Genomic DNA, 23417 nt, shown 5'->3' on the forward strand with positions numbered 1-23417 from the left:
AATCACAAGTGAGCACGCAGTAGGGCCAACAAGCCTTGCTGTGTTATTACTGATGCTCTTCAGCTTCCTCTCTCTACCTAGTGACATTTTTATATCTTCTTCTTGCTCCTAAAATCTGAACTGCCACTCCTTTTCCTTCTCAGTTGAGGATCTGGCCTTACATTTTCGGGTAAAAGTACTGAAGTAATTTTTCTATTCTGAATTTTATAAATCCCCCTCATCTGTACTATCACCCTTCATCTTTTCTTCTGTTACGATGGAAAGTGTCCTGGTGCTTTCAGAGAATCCACCGCGGGCTCTGTCTTGCCTACGTGTAATCCTCTGAAGGAATCTGCTTCTTTAATTTTTCTCTCTGACCATCCCATGATTCACTCTCATTTTCTTATTATTTCCATTAACACACAAATATGCTTTAATCCTTCCCCTCCTCAAAACACATACACCAAACAAATAAAAGAACCCTTTGTCTCTGCAGCCACTTCCAGGCTTCCTCATTTCCCTATTTCCCCTTGAAACCTCTCTTAAGCACCAGCAATAGTGCCTGGCCTCCCACCCTCACCTCCCATTCACTCCTCAGTTACTGGGGCCAGGAGTTTGCCCTCCATTCCCAGCCACGGAAATGCTGTGGTGATGGGGCCAAGGACAACCGTTATTCTGCAAATCAGATGGCCACACTCTTGAGCTCATTCTACTTTCTCTCTCAGCTGCATTCAAACAGGATGACCCCTCCCTCCTTCTTAAAATACTGTCCTACCTTTTTCCCTACATCACTTCTGTATCTCCTTTACTGGGTAAATCTTTTTCTCTGAAACCTATAGGTTGGAATATCCAAGGCTCAGTCCTAGATGTTCTTTTTTCCCTCTGCCGGCATAACCTTTCCAAGTGATCTGATCTTATCTAATGGCTTTAAATGTCATTTAAGCTATGGCTTTCAAATTTATAGCCCCAGTTCTGTTCTTTATACTGAGCTCCAGACTCTCACATCCAGGGGCTTAATTAACATTTAATTAGCTGTTGAAAAGTGATCTCCCAAACTTAACTATCTTAAGTGGATCCCTTGTTATTTCATTCCGAATATTCTTTCCCCAGTCTTCCCCATTTCAGTTAATGGAATGACTGCTGACCCATTTGCTCAAGTCAAAAACCTAGGGCTATTCTGGATTTCTTTTCTTTCCTCTTATCTTCCCCTCTAGATCCAATCCTTCAGCAAAACCCCACTCTTTCCCCTTCCCACCATCTCCATTGACATGGCTCTAGTCCACGGCTCCCCTGTCTCTCACCAGGTACACTGCAGTCAGTAGCCTCCTAACTGATCTGCCTACTTTCTCTTTTGACTCGCTATAATGTATTCTCCACATAGTAGCCAGAGCAATTGTCTTAAATAGAAATGAGAACATGTCACTCCTCTGCTTAAAATTCTCCAATGATTTCCCAATGTACTTAAAATAAAATCTAAAAGCTTTGCCATGACTGCTGGCTTATCTGGCTCCTGCTTACCTCTTCAGTTTTATTTTTTACCACTCTCCTCTTAATTTACCCCACTGCAACCATACTCGTGGACTTTTTGCTGTTCTCAAAAAGTCTTAGGGCCTTTATACTGAAAGCAGGTCCTCTAAATCATACTCTGTATATCTCCCTTTTGGTAATCATCGTATTCTTTATTCATTTATTTTGTATCTCCAACCTTTCTAGAAGATATGAGCTACCAGAATAGGATGTTCATAAATTTTGTTCAGTGATGTTCCCCTAGAAATTTGAACAATACCTGGCCCATTATACATTCTCAAATGAATGAATGTATGGGTAGCAGTATATTTAGGATAAACAGTGCAGTCCTTGATGTTGGCTTTCACTCTTGGTTCCATCATGTACTAGGTTTTTAACCTAGTCAAATTTTGTTTTACCTTTATAAGATCTCAGGTGCCTCATTCATAAAATGGGAATAACATTTCATAGGGTTGTAGTAAGGACTATATAACTTATATAAAGTATATAAAATGAAGCCACAGCTTGGTAAACAGTAGGCACTTACTAAATGTTAGTCCTTATCATCCACATCATATTATTATAGAAATCCTCGCAACATGTTACAGTTTTCTTTCTATTATTAACTTACATATGCTTTAGCACATTTGGCTACGTGCTTAATATGCTAAAGTAAATATTCCCCCTCCCTCGTGTAAACCCCTTTTTCCAGGTTTTATAGGGGAAATAAATGGCTTAAGCATGTTTTACATGATGGAGAATTGCTTATTTCACATTTAGACTGCATACACTCTATAAAGTAAGGATTACTCACATAGTTATATAATTTTATGCTCCACATGTTGAAATAAGTAAAACCAGGAAAATGAAGATCTGATAGTTGGGAAGTAAATGTAAACACGAGTTCTTAAAGAACGAAGGCAAGACCATTCTGTGGCCTAAAGTAAATGCTGTCATCTGTGGGGGCTCGGGAAAGATGCTCCGATCTGAGCCCATTACCGTGCTACTTCAGGAACATCTGGCAGTCTGTCACTTCACAGGCAACAACATCTTCTCTAAACAGAATAGACTTGAATTCATCAGGGATTCCCATAGTACAGTATATGCTTAACTTAAGTACCTGCTTTCCGTGATTTCCATAGATTATCATATTCATGACACTGTGGAGTGAAAGCATTCTTCTCACTCTCTAACCAGAACATGAAAAAGAAATTAAAACATTGGCAGGCACTTTGTCTCCAGTTTGTTGGACAAGTAAGAAAAGGATTTTCCACCCATTTATGTAAATGAAATTCTGTCAACTTAGAGCATTTTAACAAAGATGACAGCCGCCTATCTATTAATAAATACCTGACAGGATAACAATTACGATTGTAGTTGACTGTTTTTCTTTCAATAAATGCAGGTCAGTGGGTATTTTAAAAGGATTTATTTAAAATAAATTTGCAAACCCCAATAACTTTTCCCGTCATCTCTATTAACCCAGGAAGAAATTTTAACATGTGCACTCTTGCCTTCTCAACAGTGGTTTTAGAACATTATGGCCAAAGCCTTTTAAATACATTGAAACTATGTAATTAAATATGTGTGTGCTTACTCTGTGTACACACACACACATAGATATAGATACATGTAAGACATCCATACTTGGATCCAATATTTTGAATTCTACAGAAAGACTTAAAGCCTAGTAGGCTTTCTGTTTTCCAGAAGTGGTTATTCAGATTAGGGATTATCTTTGTGCTGCTTCTTCTTTCTGACTTTGGATTTTATTCATTGTTGACTATCAGAAAAGAAGAGTAAGGATATGTAACAAATTAATTAATCTGGTTACCCATCAAGCTGTGGGAATATATTTAGTAGAGAAAGAAGTGAATTCAATGAATAAATTGAGTTTTGAGGGATTATCTATGGAATTCATTAATCCACTCTGGCCCAATGCCCCATTAGTTAGATTTCAGAAAGTGACTTTCTGAACAGAATGAGGATGAGATTTTGAATTTTTTTTTTGTGAAATAACTTTCCAAGACAATTTGTTTTTCTCTGTCTAGTGGAGTTTGGGAGAGGGTCTATGTTGATCCATTAGAATGCCAGTTATAAGTACTCCCCAAACAGTGAATAATTTTATCTTTATCTACTACAGACTGAAAACACAACCTTATATTTCATCACATTTAAGATGTTATTATACATTGCTTTTATGCATATAGTAAGAGGAAAATTATAAGCAAAATCAATTTTTCAAAATAGTACTAAACTTTTAAACATTCAGTCTAGTAGTTTAAAGAGAAATTAATTGTAAGATACCTTGACAAAAATTCATGTCTTAGAATGAATGAAATGCATTATGTTCCTCAAATACTGACTGGTTCATTTCTAAGTTTCTTTCTCATCACTGTCAGTAGCCATAATATGCTATCTCATTATTCCGAGAGCAATGCTGTTTGAAAGACATCCAAATGGCCAACAGGCACATGAAAAAGTGCTCAACATCGCTTGGCATCAGGGAAATCCAAATCAAAACCTCAATGAGATACCACCTCACACCCGTCAGAATGGCTAAAATTAACAAGTCAGGGAACGACAGATGTTGGCGGGGATGTGGAGAAAGGGGAACCCTCCTACACTGTTGGTGGGAATGCAAGCTGGTGCAACCCCTCTGGAAAACAGTATGGAGGTTCCTCAAACAGTTGAAATTAGAGCTACCGTTCGATCCAGCAATTGCACTACTGGGTATTTACCACAAAGATACAAATGTAGGGACCCGAAGGGGTACGTGTACCCCAATGTTTATAGCAGCAATGTCCACAATAGCCAAACTGTGGAAAGAGCCAAGATGCCCATCGACAGATGAATGGATAAAGAAGATGTGGTATATATACACAATGGAATATTATGCAGCCATCAAAAGGAATGAGATCTTGCCATTTGCAACGACGTGGATGGAACTGGAGGGTGTTATGCTGAGTGAAATAAGTCAATCAGAGAAAGACATGTATCACATGACCTCACTGATATGAGGAATTCTTAATCTCAGGAAAGAAACTGAGTGTTACTGGAGTGGTTGGGGGTGGGAGGGATGGGGTGGCTGGGTGACAGATATTGGGGAGGGTATGTGCTACGGTGAGCGCTATGAATTGTGCAAGACTGTTGAATCACAGATCTGTACTTCTGAAACAAATAACACAACATATTTTAAGAAAAAAGAAAAAGAAGAAGATAACAGGAGAGGAAGAAAAGGGGAGTATGTCAGAGGGGGAGACGAACCATGAGAGATGATGGACTCTGAAAAACAAACTGAGGGTTCTAGAGGGGAGGGGGGTGGGGGGATGGGTTAGCCTGGTGATGGGTATTGAGGAGGGCACGTTCTGCATGGAGCACTGGGTGTTATGAACAAACAATGAATCATGGAACACTGCACCAAAAACTAATGATGTAATATATGGTGATTAACATAACAATAAAAAATTTAAAAAATAAATTAATTAATAATTAAAATAAAATAAAATATTAAAAGAAAAAAAAAGAAAAGAAAATTACATCAACATTCCTAAAATCCTATTTGTAAATAAAAGTCCAAATTTTAGAAGATAAAACAACAACAACAAAATTATCATCAGACAAAAGCAGGGAATAAACACTGTTCTACTTCCAGCTTCATCCCAGAAAACAATGTGAGTATATGAAGGAAAAAGGCAGGGAGGGGTAGTTACTGGATGTTTCTGATTTGGACTGAGTCTAGATCTGAATGCTTCTGAGATAGGTGTCCGTTGTTTCTTGAACTCCATTCCCCCCATATGTCCTCTATAGAGAGATAATGCCAATTTTTTAAACTGAAGAATATGTAAAATATGTATTTGTATTTATGTCTTCTAAGGTGATTTCTAGGAGAAAATATCACAAATAACATTGTTCCTTCAAAGAAAATGATAATGTCTGACTGTTTTTTAAGAGCACGATTTACCCCTTGAATTCTTGTATGAAGGTCTTTCCATGAGCTAAATACCTGAACAGTTGACAGACTTAGTTATTTCTAGGAAAAATTTCTGTTCATCATCATCCAGGGGTTAATTCAAGCCCTGCTCCTTAGAGGTACTTTTTCTAGGACAGAATGAGCCAGAGAAAGATACACAGATAATGTCAAAAGATACAGCATCATTATGTCATTTAATGGTTGATGTGGGTTACATCAGCCAAGTCCTAGGAAAGTAGGTTTTCCCTGAATAAGAATGATTCAAAAAGATGTCATATTTTATTAGAATCTATAAAGTCATAAGCAAATACCCTATATTCCTGTTAGTCATCCAATGATGGAATTGCGTATAGGATGGCACTAATGGATTCCTTAAATGCAAATTACTGCCAAATTCCTAAGTAAACTGTCCCCCACTTCGGAGACATTATAATCCATCTCTTATGTCAGATGAACCGGGAGACTTACCCTTCTGATCGCATAGGCTTTACTGCTTTTCTTCATTCATCTCTCACACTCAGTAATCCTTTTACTTCTCCTTTCTAAGTTTATAATTTAAATGCAATCTATTCATTATTAAAAAAAAGACCGTAGTATAAATGGGATGTCTTTGAGTTATGGCTAAAGAAGCCATTACTGGTTATACAATGGTCTGGATTCTATTACACATATGACAATCTGGGGAGCCTCACTCCCTACTTGCCTTCATCAGTGTTTTGTGTAAACACACAGAATTAAGGCTGGGTACTGGCTTTGGGGTCCTCCCCTGAACTGACTTCTTTTGTTATAGTCTTGCATTCCGTGTTTGAGAGAAAAGTCCTTAAGGACCAGAATTGGCTGCAGTTAAGTTCTCTGGTTTTTCATCAAAATGGATTTTGATTTTATTATTTAAAAATTTCAAAATAGCAGATTGGCTAAATTGGCATTAATTTCTTAAAATCCTAGGTGGCCATTAAAAAGAAAATAATATTTAGGAGTTTTATAAGAAGTATATAAAATTCTTACATAATGTATTTTTAGGCAGAGAAATATAAAGTAGAATTAGAGCAGTATATGCAGTATTATAAGTTACTGTTTTTATATGTATATATACATTCCTGCATACACAATTGGGATCTCTGAGTAGTGAGATTAGAGATGATTTTTTTAAAGATTTTATTTATTTATTTGAGAGAAAGAGAGAAAGAGGGAAAGAACAAGTGGGGGGGGCATGCAGAGGGAGAGGGAGAAGCAGACTCCCGGCCAAGCAGGGAGTCTGACATGGGGCTTAATCCCAGGACCCCAGGATCATGACCTGAGCAGAAGGAAGATGCTTAACCAACTGAGCCACCCAGGAGTCCCTAGAGATGATTTTTTTTTATACTTTTGTATTTTACTCATTTTCTACAGTAAGCACATTTACTTGTATAATCAGAAAAATGTTACTAAAACAAATACTGTCTTTAAAAAAATGATTTATTTGAGAGGGAGAGAGTGGGGGGGAGGGCAGAGGGAGAGAATCTTTCAAGCAGACTCCCCGCTGAGTGTGGAGCCTGACATGGGGCTTGATCCCAGGACCCATGAGATCATGACCTGAGCTGAAATCAAGAATTGGACACTTAACCGACTAAGCCACCCAGGCATCCCTAAAATAAATATTGTCTTAAAAGTCACACTAATGGGAAGTATTACAAAAACTTCATCAGAATAAAATTATAATTCTTATTATGGCCAAAATCATTACCTTGTTGTTGTTTTATAAGATTTTTTAAAATTATTTATTTATTTATTTTAGAGAGAGAGAGAGAGGGAGAGCACTCGCAGGCAGGGGTAGAGGCAGAGCAAATCTCAAGCAGATTCTGTGTGCCAAGCACGGAGCCTCTTGCCCAGCTGGATCTCAAGACTCTGAGATCACCACATGAACCAAAATAATGAGTCAGATGCTTAACTGATTGAGCCACCCAGGCGCCCTTTATTGTTGTTTTTTAATAGGAGTTTCAAATCCTAATTTAGAATGGTAGCTATCAAACAAATCTAAGCTGTGGGAGAATGCACGTGTAATGGCTACATAGACAGAAATACATTAAGCAGACCTCAGGTCTTATTCTAAAATATGGTTAAGTACATATCAAATCAGAAATGTTCAGTTACTTTACCATTCTATATATTTGAGGTTACAGATTTTTATTTCTGAAGTCACGACTAAATTTCCATTCTATATGGAGTGTTGGTAAATTAATGTACCTCAAAGAATTAAACTGTAAAGTGAACTTTCCAAGAATTAAAACTCTAGTGCTAGCTTTTTTGAGATTGAGTTATTTTTCATTTATATTTCTCAAAGAAGATATACATTTAGATAGATGTACATATGAAAATATTTATACACAAATACACAGAATAAAACTTTGCCCCTCCAGAGCTGATCTACCCAAACAACTGTAGTTTTCTGAATATGCCTGAGCCTAAAAATACTGCATCTCAAGAAAGATATTTGGTGGCAAGTACCATCTGCACTTCCAGACACAATGAACAGAGCCGAGAAGAGCTATAGACCTAAGTGTGACCCCTCACACTAAGTTCCGACTGGTCCATTTGTGGATTAAATAAGAACATTTTTGATGGGCTGGTGATGTCTTTTGTAGGCCAGTCTTTTTAAGTAGAAGTCAGTGAGTATGGGAGAAGCTGCACTAGAATAATGAAATCAATTTGTAAAAATATGAAACAAAGACTATATATAGATTTGAGGTGGTCGTGGCAAATATGCTGACATTGGAAAAATAAGTTGTCAGGAAGGGAGTTAGAAGATCTGTAAACAACAGGTGGTGAGAGAGAATGAAAGCTGCGATTTCATAAGATTTTAAGACCTGCAAAGGTAATACCTACTTCATGAGCATTTAAAAACTGATGTGAGTGATTTGCATTATCCCACCTCCTCCTCCTGACAGTCTTTCAAGGCCAGAGTCATTAGCCCCTCTTTAGCAGGGAGGGAACGAAGGCTGGGGAGCAGTAAAGTGAATTCTGAAGACAGAAGAGTCTGACGACACAGATCACTAAATGGCTTTGTTTGGAGGCCACGTTATGAACCCGTTATGAGCAAGACTACAAGCTCTGTATGCAAATGATCTGATGGTGAAGAGAGGACATTAACAGGGGATGTGACAACTTGTCCTCCACAGGCTCCTCCAAAGAAACAGCTGTCTTCTCTTCCCCAGAATGCTTTGCTTATAACTAAGCCGACATCTCCTGCCCCAGCAACACGGTCAGCACGTGACACATACGCTTCGTATGAACTTTCTACCTGGCATACACTTTTCTTGCAGAGTTTACCTTGGTTGTAAAGCAGAAGTTACTAGGTATCTATATGGAGTCACCTTATGGCTCTGCATTAATGCGGTTTGGAGTCATATTCAGACAGCACGGACTTCATCAAGATGGTGTATTTAAGTTTACATCCCCAATAACTATCCAGATGGTGAATGGCCATGCTGGGTGTTTGATATGCCCATCTTTTACCTGCTAGTTGATCCCACCTCAAACAAACTGGATGTGAAGAGAGCATCTGCAAACTGGAAGCAGAACCATAGTCATATGTGGCAAGTGTGAATGTATGTAAGGAAAGTTTTCTACAAGATTGATAGACAGGCCCCCTGAACCCAGAGGCTGCAATACCATATGAAAAAGATGTCCAGCTTTTTAAAGTAAAGTGGTTGACAGTGTTGAAGTGTGCATCGCTTGTTTGTTTGACCAACCTGAAATAAAAGACCCCTATGCGATTAGCCTTTCTCCATGGAATCTTTCTGTACATGATGAAGCCAGAGAAGATGCCAACTCAGAAGAAGTCTGAAAAACAGCACCATAGAATTTCATATCACTGGCCTGTCATAGGTAAAGCCTGGTTCAGTACAACCTTTCATTAAAGAAGAGAAAACAGTAAGCAACTTAGAGTGCTGGCGAATCTGGTGTCCCGTGCGCATTCCTGCAGGCTAGGGTCTAGTCAAAGCTGACCAATGACGAAGGACTGTCTGAAGGGCAAAACTGTGTGAGCAAGGACTGGTATCCATGTTGTCCGTGGATGTTTAAGCTCTAACACACAGTTCTGGAAGCCTCTCTTTAGGAAAAGCGTTACTTCTGTCAGCATGTCTTTAGGGTGGTTATCGAATTCTGTACTCTACATTACTAGGGACATTGAGGCTTAAAATTTATTTATGTATTTATGTATTTATGTATTTATTTATTTGAGGGGGAGAGGGAGGGGCAAAGGAAGAGGGAGGGAGAGAATCTTAAGCTGGCTTCACCCTCAAGATTATTGTCCACGCGTGCAGGCCGACATGGGGCTTGACCTCACGACCCTGAGATCATGACCTGAGCCAAAATCAAGAGTCAGACACTTAACTGGCTGCGCCGCTCAGGTGCCCTGACCTTGAGGCTTAAACATTTTTCTGAATATAGTCCTAAAGGTAAGGTACATTCACCTAAGCTAATAGAGTAGACAGAGTTCAGCACTATCTAATGATTTTTAAATCAGTGGCTTCAGTTGTACATATGTTTGTTTATGGAGAGGAGAAGTAAAGTGATTTGGAAGTCTGGATAATCTTCTGTCTGAGTGATTCAATTAAGTTAAACCAATGTTTACTGAGCACCAAGAATTTTTTAGGCATTGATCTCTCTAGCTGACTCACTATTCAATGAGGAGACCCAAACTCAGTGGATCTTGGATACCTTCTAAAGGGTGGCTATGGTGTGCCTTACTAAGACACCATTTTAGGAGGCCTGGATATACATAGCCAGTGTGAAATGAGAGAAATGGGTAGCTTTTCTCACAGAATTCATTTTTGTACATAATCTCTTTCCTGCAACGTTTTGTAGTGTAGATGAATTACTGATTTTGGTTAGTGTCTTCTAATATCTACCTTAGCAGACTCTTGAATAAGAACTTCAAGTCCCCCCAGGATAAAAAGCATTATGACAGGCTGAATGTGCTAACACTACAGGTTTCCCAAATAAAACCTTTATTGATTGAATGCCTTATCATTGTCAAGAGTTACTCATTTATTTGATGCTTTCAAGTACTGTGTATATGAATGTATGGATGAACAAAGCCTTTTTTTCCTAAACAATCTTCACTAAAAGATTACTTCTGAATCATAGGTGAAAGCTTTATTATTGCTGTATAATTGCAGAGGATGCCTAGAGGAAGCTAGGTCAAGGACTGTTACCATCTTTCTCATATGCTGATTCAACCTAGTACATACTGGGGTTTATCCACATTCTATCAAGTTAATAAAGAGAAGATCAGAAGACAAACCTAATCCATTATATGGATCTATTACGTGGAGTTTTTAGTTTCATTATAACATCAAAGATTTAATTTTTAATATTACTTGGTTTACAATTTTGTGTCTTTACTCATAAGTGGAAAATAGTCTATATTTTTTTACTCTACTATTATTTGGTTTTTAGTAGTAAAGTTGATCAAGATTCATAAATTTATTAGGGGATTTCTATATCTTTTTATTTTTATTTATTTTTTTATTATGTTATGTTAGTCACCATACAGTACATCATTAGTTTTTGATGTGGAGGGAACATGTTCTATATCTTTTTAAAAGCTGGAATTATTTAAATAACATAGAAACTCTACCAAAACTATAAGCCATTCAGCTGCAAAACTACTTGTTCCTGAGACCTTCTGAATGGTAAATTTAAAAATTTGCTTTCCAATTCTATGGATGACTATTGGTTATATAGTTTCTTTTTTTTCCCAAAGACTTATTTATTTATTTGAGTGAGAGAGAGAGAGCACAAGTGGTGGGGAGGGGCAGAGGGAGAAACAGACTCCCTGCTGAGCAGGAAGCCCAACCTGGAGCTCAATCCCAGGACCCCAGGATCATGACCTGAGCCAAAGGCAGACGCTTAACGGACTGAGCCACCCAGGTGCCCCTGATTGTATCTGAGGTTACAGTTCTGTTTCCATTCTTCTACAGAATATATTCTTCTCCTTTTTTGAGCTCTAATGATAATTTTATCCATTCATTGGTCTTTTCTTTTCAAATGTCACTTTTTTAAAAGTTTTAATTCTTCCTTTTTAGTTTTCTTTTTGGTTATTCCTAAAAGACCTTGCTGGCACCCAAGAAAAGGAGATGTTCCTGGTAGATCTGCTGCATCTCCTCCCAGTCCAGGCTGACCTTCCTTTCTCTGGGCATCCTGAGCTTTCTTTATAACATTCAGGTTCTATTGTGAAAATGCCTTCTTCTTTTTCTTTCTATTTCCCCCTGCCCTTAACCTTCTGCCTGGATGCTTTTTCCATTTCTTTTTCTTTTTAACATTTTTTTTCAAGCCAGAACTTTGGCTTCCCAGCATAGAGAACTTAAATATACATGTGTAGAAAACAATAGATGATTATACAATAGATTCTGTACTTCTTGGCTTCTGCAAAGGGGCAGAGAGGGGGAAGACATCAAAAATTAGGTCCAGCAATAATGAGCTACATTATTAAGTTTCTCTGTTTGCTTGAGTACCAGGAAATAGCTATGTCCATTGAAAAGAGTCTCAATAAAGAAAAGAAAAAAGAGAAGAGAAGAGAAGAGAAAAGAAAAGAAAAGAAAAGAAAAGAGGAAAAAAGAAAGAAAAGAAAAGAGTACTATGTCTGGAAAGAGAAAATCAGAAGATTAAGGTTCTAGGTCTTTGTTTACGTTATTTTTTCTGCCAGATTAAAAAATTAGGTCTTTTCCAAGGGATATTTCACATTTTCCTTTCATTATTTACTCAAAAGGTGAGAGAAATACATAGAACCAAACTGAAAAAAATCTAACTTTAAGTTTTATAGTCACTTGAATTTGTTTCAAAACTTTTAAAAAGCTTGTTTGTTTTTAATGATTTATGTTTCAGTGGTTTAGACGAGGTCACGTGAAGATTGAAATTTAGTGAGAAAATGACTGGACTAGTTGCAAATGGAAAAGAAGTTTCTAAATTTAGGTGCCTGGCTTTGGAATCCCAGATCCGAGGATGAACACCATATCTGCATGTTGACCTGAGCAAGAAGCACAGCTCCCATAATGCACATCTCAGGAGGGAAGACAGACTCTATCAACACGTAAAACATTTTTAATGGGAGGATGAATAACAGAATATTATTTAGTGATGAAGGCAAAAAAACCCTCATTGTTTTTCACAGGCTTTGGAGACAAACAGTTCTCGCCTTCAAAGCCTGGCAATTTTGAACAAAAAGCCTTCAGCACACTAGGAAGCACACTAGGTGCATTATTTTTTGCAATTTCTGGTGACATAACAGAGGCGAGAGAGAACAGTATTTGAGAAGAAAGCCCTACCCTGTGCCTTCTATAACTCTGGCTCACAAACATCAGGAAGTGCATTGTATGCCACTGACAACACAACTCAGCCCTTCAGCGTGTCCCCAAAAGTCAGGTAAGAGTTCTGTGTGACACCTCAGCGCTAGAACACCATTCAAGGCAATGACATGGAAATTAGCACACGGAGTGTCCCGCGCTGCTGCCGAGTCCCTCGATTTCCATGATCTGACAAGAAGATGATATCAGAAGCGGCAGAAAGGTGTTAAGGGATAGCTCAAGTGCTCATGCGTGTGCTGGAGCAGGTGAGCAGGTAGGATCGCTGTGTCACAGGGTGACAGGAGAGGGAGTGTCAGGCTACCCTGTGAGTGAAGCGTTGAACATGGGCTCTATCATAGAAAATATGCTTTTTGTTCAAACTCTCAATATCTAGAGGGAGGGGCAACCTTTCTGGTATGAATGCTCTACCGCTGTGAGGACGCAGTAAAAGGTCGTCTCAGGGTTTGTTTAAAAAGGTCAGCTCAGGAACTACTGACCCCCATGACTCCATCCTGACAGTTTCAGCCCTCTCTCAGAATCACTCTTGTCACTTCTAGCCTCCTGTTCTTTTCTGAAAACAAAACCCTCTACCACCTGCCGTCCATTATTCCATCAGTGAGCAACATGCACTCTCTACAGCTGATATTTCAATTTATTTGTGGTTAGATGTGCAATAATCCTCTGACTGAAGCTGAGGGAACAGTTTAAAGATTTAAAACAAAACAAAGCCAGTGCTTCAAACATCTCTTCATGCAAAGCTTACCAGACACAAAAATGTGGCTAATTCTCAGCCACACAAAAGCAAAACTAAGACACGCAGATGGTCAGTGCCTGCCCTCTGCAGAGGGAGAAGCAGGGTTGGCTCCAAGTAACAAATAATTATCCAGGTCCTTTGTAAATCAAGTTGTACCACTTCTCCTGTGAGCATCCACAAAGGCGGCTGCATATATTTGCTATTAGCTTCTTCTTTGTCTGGGGATTTTGTTAATGCCCTTTCTTCATATAAGTTTGTGTCGCCTTGTTCTCACATTTGACACCAACTGAAATAGCCTTGCAGAACCTTTGTTTCTATTTTCTTCGAAATGTGTATTCCTCAATCTTAATCTCTTCTTTTCAAAAGGATATGAATTGAACATGCAGAGAATCAGCCTAACAGGACCGATTATCAATTTCCATTTCCTTTCAGTGCCTCTGCCACCCGTGGGCCTCCTAGACAGCTTTCCTTGGAGACAAAGGGTGTCTGAAACGGACAACTTTATTTTATACACTGGTCTCTCTTAGTGGACGACAGAGACTCATCGCCCATAATAAATCCTTCCTCTGACCCTTTTATATAATGCACAGCTGAGCTAAAAAGGAAATCAATGTTGCAATTTTAATTTAGCACTTTCATTCTGTTAATTTATCTAAAAAATCCTATGCCATGACTTTCCCTTGTCAAAACAGCCAACTCCTGTCAATGTGAAAATGTGAAAATGCTTTGAGTTTCTTCCTTTTTTTTTAACACTGTGGCTGTAAAAACCATGGGTCACACACTAAGCCCTCCGTGTTTTTCTTGTGAGTGCAAAGCTCCTTTTGAAATCAATGTGAACACAGCAAGTTGGAGAAATGTGTAGTGTCTCCAGGGAGAAAGAAATCTGGGCCTACATTGTTAGCTTTGCTAAAGATGCTTGTGAAACCCTACAAAAATGGGATGCCAAGCGTCGGGCGTGTGTATTTGGTGGTGAAACCTTGTCATTTTTAGGAAAACCGGGGCTATTTAATCATGCTTAATCCCTGAGGAGAGTTCTAAGTAATGAACATGACTGTGTTTTCTGTCAGTGCACCAAAAAATGACTCTCCTGTTTCACTCTTTTCTCTCTGTATTTCAGAACTTGAGAATAACCTGCAGACAGAGCCTTACACTGCTTTGGGCACTATGCTTTCATAGGAGACAGAGGCCAGATCAATACCATCCAGCAAACAGTGCTGGGAAAGGTGCGGAAGATCCCACAAGGGAGGAGGAATCTGCTGTCATTTCAAAAGGAATCTCATGTCAAAGGAATCGTTTCTGAAAGTCTTCATTCAAATATCACCTTTCCTAACCATCCTGTTTAAATTGAAAATTTTTTCCTGCCTCTGGCCACTTCCCAGTCATACCTGTATTCCTTCCGTGCCTTTATTTTTCCTGCTTAGCACTTGTGATTTTCACCCTTCCTTTATAATTTATTTATTTTGGTTTATTGTCCATCTCCATCCTAAGTAAAATGTAAATGACAATTTGTTCGCTAAATTATCCTCATGGCACAGTGTTTGACACAGGGTAGGTGCTCGATAAATATATTTCCCAAAGAAATGTTATGAGGCCATATCTTGTGTGTGGAAATGGCAGCATTGCATCTTGATTGCCACCGCAGAACTGAGGCCCCATGTGGAGGGGCTCTGATCAGAGAGGCTGATCTGCATAATGACTGTGTTTGGGAAGAAAACCACCTATTGCCCAAAGGGACACCTGGTGGCTCAGTCGGTTAATCGTCTGACTCTTGATTTCGGCTCAGGTCATGATCTCGGGGGCATGGGATCTGGCCATGCGTCAGGCTCTGTGCTCAGCATGGAGTCTGCTTGGCCCTCTCCCTCTGCTCCTCCTCCACCTGTCTCTAAAATAAATAAAATCTTAAAAAAAAAAAAAGAAAGAAAAGAAAACCACCTATTGCTCTGAGAACCCTTAGGACCCCAAGAATTGAGGCTGGTGTAAGAGAAGAAGCCCAAATCCAAACCCAGGACAAGAAATTAGCTGAAGTGTGGGTTTGTAAATAGTCAGAGCTGGGGATTTGTGTGTGGCAGAGATACACCTAGCTGGTTTGAGTCTGACACAAGCCTTCAGCTATTGGTCCAGCATACTTTAAGTAAAGTACTTGAGTGAGGGCCATGACGGCATACGTACCATGGAAGCACTGTAGGGGAGACAGCATCCTGGCCTATGTCTTCAGGTAGATTATGGTCTAGGGAGGTTAGTTTATATGTTTCAAGTCCAGAGCAGGACATGGCATATACTATCTTGTATCTGGAAAGACAATGCTTTCAGCAGCAGAGATGAGATAAATGGGAACCATGGTGTCAAGAGAAGCAGAATGCATTTGAGAATTAGCAACTAGCCTCATGTAGTCCATTTACCTTATAGACATGCTTACTAGAAGGAAGATTAAAAAGTGACCTAAGTCTAAACTCATAGGTGGCTAATCATACTGGAGATTGGGTTTTACAGGTTGTATTATTTTACTTGGGAAACACCTATAGCTATTAGGGAGAGGATAGGCTCCTTCAGAAGTCTATGCTTTAGGAAATATGTTTGATTTTATTTTGCTTCTGTGGGAGTGATAGGGGTGTTGGTAAATATAATTAGTCAGGTAAATAAATACTTATAAGTACTGGACTATAAACCTTAAGAACTATGGAATTCATCTAACTTCTAATTATTAAGAGATAAAAGTTGAATATTCCAGAATAGAGTCATGTACTTGCTTTTCAAAGACCTCCTGGACAGAGACTTTGCAACTTTGTTTATCAATCTTTCTAGTATTCTGACTGGTTAAGAAATTCTTCCTTCTTTCCAAACCTAACTTTTTAACCTTTGTTAGAATCAATTTTATTTGATATTATCCTCTGTGTGCACAGAGAATTACCATACGGCATTACCAAAAGTCAGCCTGAAGAGAGTAAGCAGGTAAATTTCGTTGAAATACCGTTCTCTAGAAACCCCATTGCTTTCATCTTTTCTTATTTCACTCATTTAATCCTTCAGTTTAAAAAAAAAAAGTAGCTCTTAACTATCTCTGCTCTCTTTACATTTCTTTCTGAAAACTGACAATAAAAACCGTACTTTGACCTAAGAAGAGTATGACTATTGTAGAGACTAGTGGATGATCATTTTGTGACTCTTTTATGCCACTGATTGACTTTTTTTTTAAAAAAAGGTTTTATTTATTTGACAGAGAGAGAGAAAGAGCACAAGCAGGGGGGAGCAGCAAAGGGAGAGGAAGAAGCAGTCTCCCCGCTGAGCAAGGAACCTGACAGGAGGTTCGATCCCAGGACCCTGAGCCAAAGGCAGCCGCTTAACTGACTGAGCCACCCAGGTGCCCCTCTGCTGATTGGTTTTTTAGTCCTCATTTGTACTGCTCAGATTAGTCAAATTAAATATAAGGTTGACTATTCCCTCAGATATTTTTCTTCTACACGGGGATCTAGTTAGACCATCCTCTATTATCTTGAAAGTCAAAGTTAATGACCATGTGGCCAGGAAATAGTGAAACATGGTCCTGACACATTTAGTTAAGTTTTAAAGATAAAACTTCAGTTTTCAGTTGATGAACTAGCGACTGAAAATTTTAATGCTCACAATAACATTGTAGGTCCTCATTTGGATTCTGAAAATTGGGTATTTTTATATATTAGAAACCTATGCTTTACATACCAGTCAGTACTAAGATATACACACAAAGAGTTTACCACACTTCCTGTACTTAAAATTTATTTTTCTAATAAATTCTGCTTCTAATATTGAGGCTGGGGTTTGACCAGTTCATCAAGACTTGGTCCTTTATTATCCTCTGAAATTGGTACTATCCAATGAGTTCAAGAAAACCAGTAAAAATTCAATTGAATAGGGTTTGAAATATAGTACCTTCAATAGCCCAGAGGACTCTCTTATTTTCTAAATCCGATAAGCAAAGTAAATATATGAAGAAAAATACATATACTCCTTGACATCACATTTATATACTAGCTTATTTGTGAAATTTTTCTTTATTCGTCCTTTGAATGTAAGAGAATCAACAATTTAGATGCTTTAAAAATGGATGAGAGCATTTATTGGCCAAGAAAACATACATGAATGCATATCAACATTTACTTTTGTGTTTTTATTCCTTCATTCATCTTTCCCTAATTTTTGTATTTTCTATCTAATCTTCAAGAGATTTTTTGAAAGCTTCAGAACAATATCCTAAGCATCCTCTTCTTTCGCCACTTTAGCTGTGCTTAGACAGACACCTTTCCCGAGTTGTCAGGATGGCGCAGGTTCTGAGCCCTGCAGCACAGAGAGGTAGCCTAGGTGATTCGGGTCAATGTGCAAGAACAGGTGTGGGGCCCTGACAAATTTGGTCTCCCATTGTGAAGTTCCATCCCTGCCTTGTAAATCATGATGGAGTTTCTTGAATTTCACTTTTGCTTGGGTTTTGTTTCATTAAGCAACTTTGGGAGGAGTATTGTGCACTCTCGATTTCTGTGTGAAAGTCACTGATCACCTGGTGGATTTGGGGTTTGGAATGACACAATGCCTGATGTGTAGGAACCAGAGGAAATCTTCCTAATGAACTTCTATAATTATCACTTTGCCAAAGCAAATGGCTTCCCTGCTTTGCTCCAGATAGCATAGATTTCTGGAATTTTAATGTTTCATTAGTTTGACCAGCTTTTAGTCCCTAATAAAATAATTCTCCTAACCCTTAGGTTATTTATTTCTCTTAATACTTTGTTATGAGAAAAGGCAAATAGTCATGTTAACTGGATCACAATGCTTTAACATGATAATTTTAGTAACTTTTCTGAGTAACTTTAAAAACACAGAGAGGCACAGTGCAGGGAAACCAAAGAACTAGATTTATTCCAAGCACAGATTCAATAGGTCAGTGTCCACCTAAGGTTTTGTGCTTTGCATTTTATATTATTTCCTTAAACACGCTTCAGTGTCTACCAAGGATGAAAAAATATAGCTTCCATGGTCCATTTGGAGTTTACCCCTCCTATTTGGACAGATACAAGGGATAAAATATTTGGTTTCAATGAATATAAGTTCAGTGAGAGAAGTTAGATGCTACTAAAATTTGCCCTCATCTTCGGACACCTTCGGTGACCCACTCCCACTCTCCTCCTGCTTCAAATACTTGTGCATCCACACAAAGAATTGTTTTTCTGATCACCTCTTAGCGATTTGTGGGGTGGCCTCTGCCTTGTGAATTTAGGTAGGTGACTTACTCTTTTAATCTGCTGACTGTGGGACCACATATATTCTCTAAAAACCTTTGGGGCCTCACACAGGAAGGTAGAGTACTGAACTTTTTCTCTGTGTGAACGAGAAACTCTAGCCTCACCTGACTAACATTTGGAGAAAATGAACTAGTGATGTAAAACTACAACTTGTATAATTTTGTTTTAACCTTAATTTTGGAATCTTTACAGAGGATTATTTTACAATAAACTAACTAGTGAGAAAGAAATAAACCGCTTTTTTTTGTTTTCCTGTGTAAGGTGAATGGAATCTGACCACATATAACTATGTCTCCTATTCCGTGTGGATGAATCTCCTTTTCAAAATACTATCTTGGGGCTCCTGAGTGGCTCTGGCCAGGTGGTCTGCCTTCAGCTCAGGTCATGATCCCAGGGGCCTGGGATCAAGTCCCGCCTCAGGCTCCTTGCTCAGTGAGGAGCCTGCTTCTCCCTCTCACTCTGCCTGCCGCTCCCCCTGCTTGTGCTCTCTCTCTCTCTCTGTGTCAAATGGATGAATAAAATCTTAAAAAAAAAGAGAGAGACGTAGTTACATGACATAATTTTGTTTTAACAAACAAACCAAAAATGTATTGCATCTTAGGCATTCTGATTCTCTCTAATGATTACTCAGACAAAGCATCTCACTTCACATAGAAAATAAAGCAGATTTCAATAAAACCTCAGCCCACCTACATGGGTGTGAAAGAAAAATTCTAGTTTTATAACTTTCTAGTAGATAGAATTGTTAGAATTATGCTAAGTATTTGCATAGGTCTGGGGTTTAAGAGACTCAATCTACTAAACAGGCCAGAATAAACTATGAAAAGCAGTAACTTATTTTTATATAAATGGGTGCCTTTAAGATGCTTGGAAATAATTCAGTTTAGTAAGTAAATAATTTACATCATTCCTTTCTTTTGGGACTATTAATGGCTCATCAATCCTTTTGAGGACATAATAGTTCAACAATCAACTTTAATTTTGTTGTCTGACTTGTCACAGATTCTCAATATTCAGGATAAAAATGAATGAAATTTACTGTACATATGAGACTCCAGAACTGCTCTTTTTGGCCCTTATCTGAACAGATGTGGTATTAAATGATAAACAGTTGGAAAAATTGAGGGGAAATGGCCATTTCTTCACTTTCAGCACAAAGTTCCCAAATGCTTTAGTTTCGGATATCTTGTCTTTAGATTGTAACTTCTAAATATGAATATCTGATAAATATCCTTCAGTAGAACTTTGACAATCTTGATTCCATCCTAATAATTTTTATTATCTATAGATTATAAAACATTTCTATATAAATGTCTTTTTGAAAGCTCTCAAGTACTTGCTTTGGCTTGTTTCCCTGGCCTCTCCTTCCACTTGTCCACACTTAATCTCCAACCAAACTAAACTCCTTGTAGTCCCCAAAGGCTCCATAATAATCTCATGCTTCATAGTCTATGCACATGCTACTGTCTATGTGCATAGAGCCTTATCTACCTTCCCTCTATTTTTTTTTAAGATTTTATTTATTTGAGAGAGAGAGAGAGAGAGAGAGAGAGTGAGCGCCCAAGTGAGAGGAGGGGCAGAGGGAGAGGGAGAAACAGACTCCCTGCTGAGCAGTAAGCCTGACAACTCAGGGCTTGATCCCAGGACCCTGGGATCATGAACACTTAACCCACTGAGCCACCCAGGCACCCCCCTTCCCTCTATTCTTAATATGGCATATGCCTACTTCTTCTCTAGGTCTCAGCTTTGATATTATCTCCTCTGGGAAGCACCCCCTGCTAACACTTACTTCCATAACACCTGGGATTAACCCATTCATAGCATTTACTCCATTATGTCAGGACCCGAAGTTCCCCCTTGGCTATTCCTTGAATGAATGCCTCTCATATAGAGGTGCTTAAATGCATTTGTTGAATAAATAAATGAATGAATGGGTAGTAAAAACTACATCTTTTATGTGCTTTCTGCATATGATTTTCCCATTTCAGTTCTTTTTTAATCCCTTAGAAATAGCACCTTGGAATTTTTTCAAATCCTATGTTTTCTTTGGGACTTTTCTGCCTCGCTCTGCCTGGACAGCCATTCATTCATTTGACAAATATTCCTGAGTTTTGTTTATGTACAAGGCACTCTGCAAGGTTGTGGAAAGAACTAGAGAGATCATACCTGGGTGTTGCTGTTGAGGAGTTTACCGTCTACTAGAAAAGGGAAGACAGGCTTAAAGAACACTATCGTCAAAGTAGGAAGGGAAATAATATCTCTGATTGGAGGGACAAGACAGGTCTTCTTGAATAGGAACAAGGCCTTAAAGCATGTGCAGAGTCGGGACAGTACGGCATAAAGAGAAAAGACATTCTAAGCCACAAGATAAGGTGTAAAAAGAAGAAAGGAAAACAGAAAACATAGAACTCACAGACAAAAGCTTGATTGGAGCTCAGGGTTTGTGACGAATTGTAGTATTGTTGATGGTATATTGAAAAGGAGCCCGGGTCTTAGCAGTGGAGATCCTTGAATACTAGGCTACAGCATTAGATTTTTGGTAGACAAAGGATACTATTGATGCTTATGAGCAGAGCTGTAAAACTCTCACTACCTGGCTGAGTCTTGCTTCATCTTCCTACACAATATTTCTGCATATAACTTTTTTTTTTTCCTACAAAGCTATAGAAACACCTCTCATCCGATTCTGGTTTTCTTTTTTTAAAAATTATTTTATGACATACTAAATGATTCTTCTAAAAAGCTCAACTTGAAGGCGGCTAGAAAGGTCATTTTCAAACCATTTTCCCCATCCTCATTAAGCTTTATTACTCACATCAGGTTCAAAATCCCAATAATTAACCTCTACTGTACTTTCCTACTGGCATCCTTCCAATTTCAATTTACCTGCTACACATTTTCTAGTCCTTTTGAGACCCCTGACCTCAAATTTTCCATTTTTAGAGTCATTTCCTTATCTTGTGTGCCTCTCTGTTGTGTCTCTTTTTTGAAACACCAACTCATGACCAAGCTCCCTTAGACATCCTCTTGGATTATGGAAAAAGTGTATCAAACAGAAGCCACCCCACACACGCTGTTAGAACCTGCAATACTAAACCTGGTAAGTATTGCTGATCTTGCATGAACCAAGCACACAGTACTATGTACTTAGAGATGCTTAATGAATAAAGGAATGAATGAATAAATGAAGGTGGTACATGTTGGAATACATGTTCCTCGGTAATAAAAATTATCGTTTGTATTCTACATCCTCAACCACTCTCACTGGCATACATCCTCAACCACTCTCACTGGCACAGACACTCAATAAATGCTAATCAAATGAATGTAATTAATCCCTTCAGAAAAAGGCAAGCCTGTAGAAAAATCCCAAGGAAGTGCAAAAAAAATTTTTTTTTCTCACCTCAAAAAACACAGAGCCTCATATATGGTATTTGAGATAATAAGAAACATACTCTTTAGCTCTCATTTACTAATGCCTGGCCTATAAGCTTTTAATAAAGTATAGCTACTGTTGATTTCTTTTTTAAAGCCCAACTCAAAGGCTTCATATCTTTGAACTAAACAAGAGTTCTGGGTTTTATGACTTGCACAAACAAACAGAAGCTGAATACGCTTAGAGTTATCCGTGCCTAATATTTTAATTCCATTGTTCAATAATTCCCATTCCTTTGCATTATTTTTGCTTTATTATACTCTTATAATACTTTCAAATATATCTATAAAACTTTACAACCGTTTTCCAATGGCATATGGTGTGTGTTCTGAAGAGAAACATGTTTATGAGCTGAAAGATGGGAAGAAAATGTAAAGTGCTCTTACGGGACCTGGGGAGGGATTGCTGTCTGCCTGTGTGGCAGGAACACTGCAGTATATCAGGCTATCGCGACCTGCCTCAGAGCCCTTCTGCTTCAGCAATAGATACAAGTCTGGGAAAGTACTATGCTAACTTTGATGCTTTTATGTGGGTTTTTTTTTTCCCCTGCTGAAGATTAAAGTCAATAGTTCCCAAAACAATATTAATTCTGTATGCTGAAGAGTAATATGTCTTAGGAAGGAGAGAATTTAGAGTGTGGATGGAGGTGGGATGTCAAATAAAACTGTACTGTCCCCTCCGGTTGGAGTCCACCAGACTTTGCCCAGTCCAGAGTGACCAATAGTGCTCCTTGGGGAGCTTGTCCTTCCATAAGCATTCTTGAAAGCCTACAGATCGTGGTTCCACAAGATCCTGCTATGTTCTTAAAATGCTTCAGTTGTTGAGCTCTAGATTCAGATTTTCAGCTACCTCCCATATATACTGCTTATTTGTCTTCCTTGCCACAATCATGGACCTAATCACACAGACATAGACTGGAAACCTTAGCATGATCTCTACCCTTTCTTTTTTTCCTCCCTAGTTGGTCATCAAGTGTAGTGCAGGCATTTCTCCTCTCTGTTCTCTCCCACCCACAACTACCCTTCCTCTTCATTGCTCTTCCCTAGCTTCAGCCTTGATCTTTTCTCACATGGCCTATTTCCGTAATTTCTTAATCAGTCTCTTCTGACTGTAGCCTTTCTCACTCAAATTCCCCACAAGATCATGATGCCTTTAAGAAAGCCTTAAATGGCCC

General features: G+C 38.6%; 1 protein-coding gene and 1 pseudogene across 1 annotated transcript in view; one reads left to right on the forward strand and one right to left on the reverse strand.

The window, feature by feature from the left end:
- The window catches only part of DPYD (dihydropyrimidine dehydrogenase), a 795521-nt gene that overhangs the window by 36349 nt on the left and 735755 nt on the right, over window positions 1–23417 (reverse strand). The window lies entirely within an intron of this gene.
- Window positions 5623–9424, forward strand: LOC113914726 (annotated as a pseudogene).

Source organism: Zalophus californianus, chromosome 4 (genome assembly GCF_009762305.2).
Source record: "Zalophus californianus isolate mZalCal1 chromosome 4, mZalCal1.pri.v2, whole genome shotgun sequence".
Taxonomy (NCBI): domain Eukaryota; kingdom Metazoa; phylum Chordata; class Mammalia; order Carnivora; family Otariidae; genus Zalophus; species Zalophus californianus.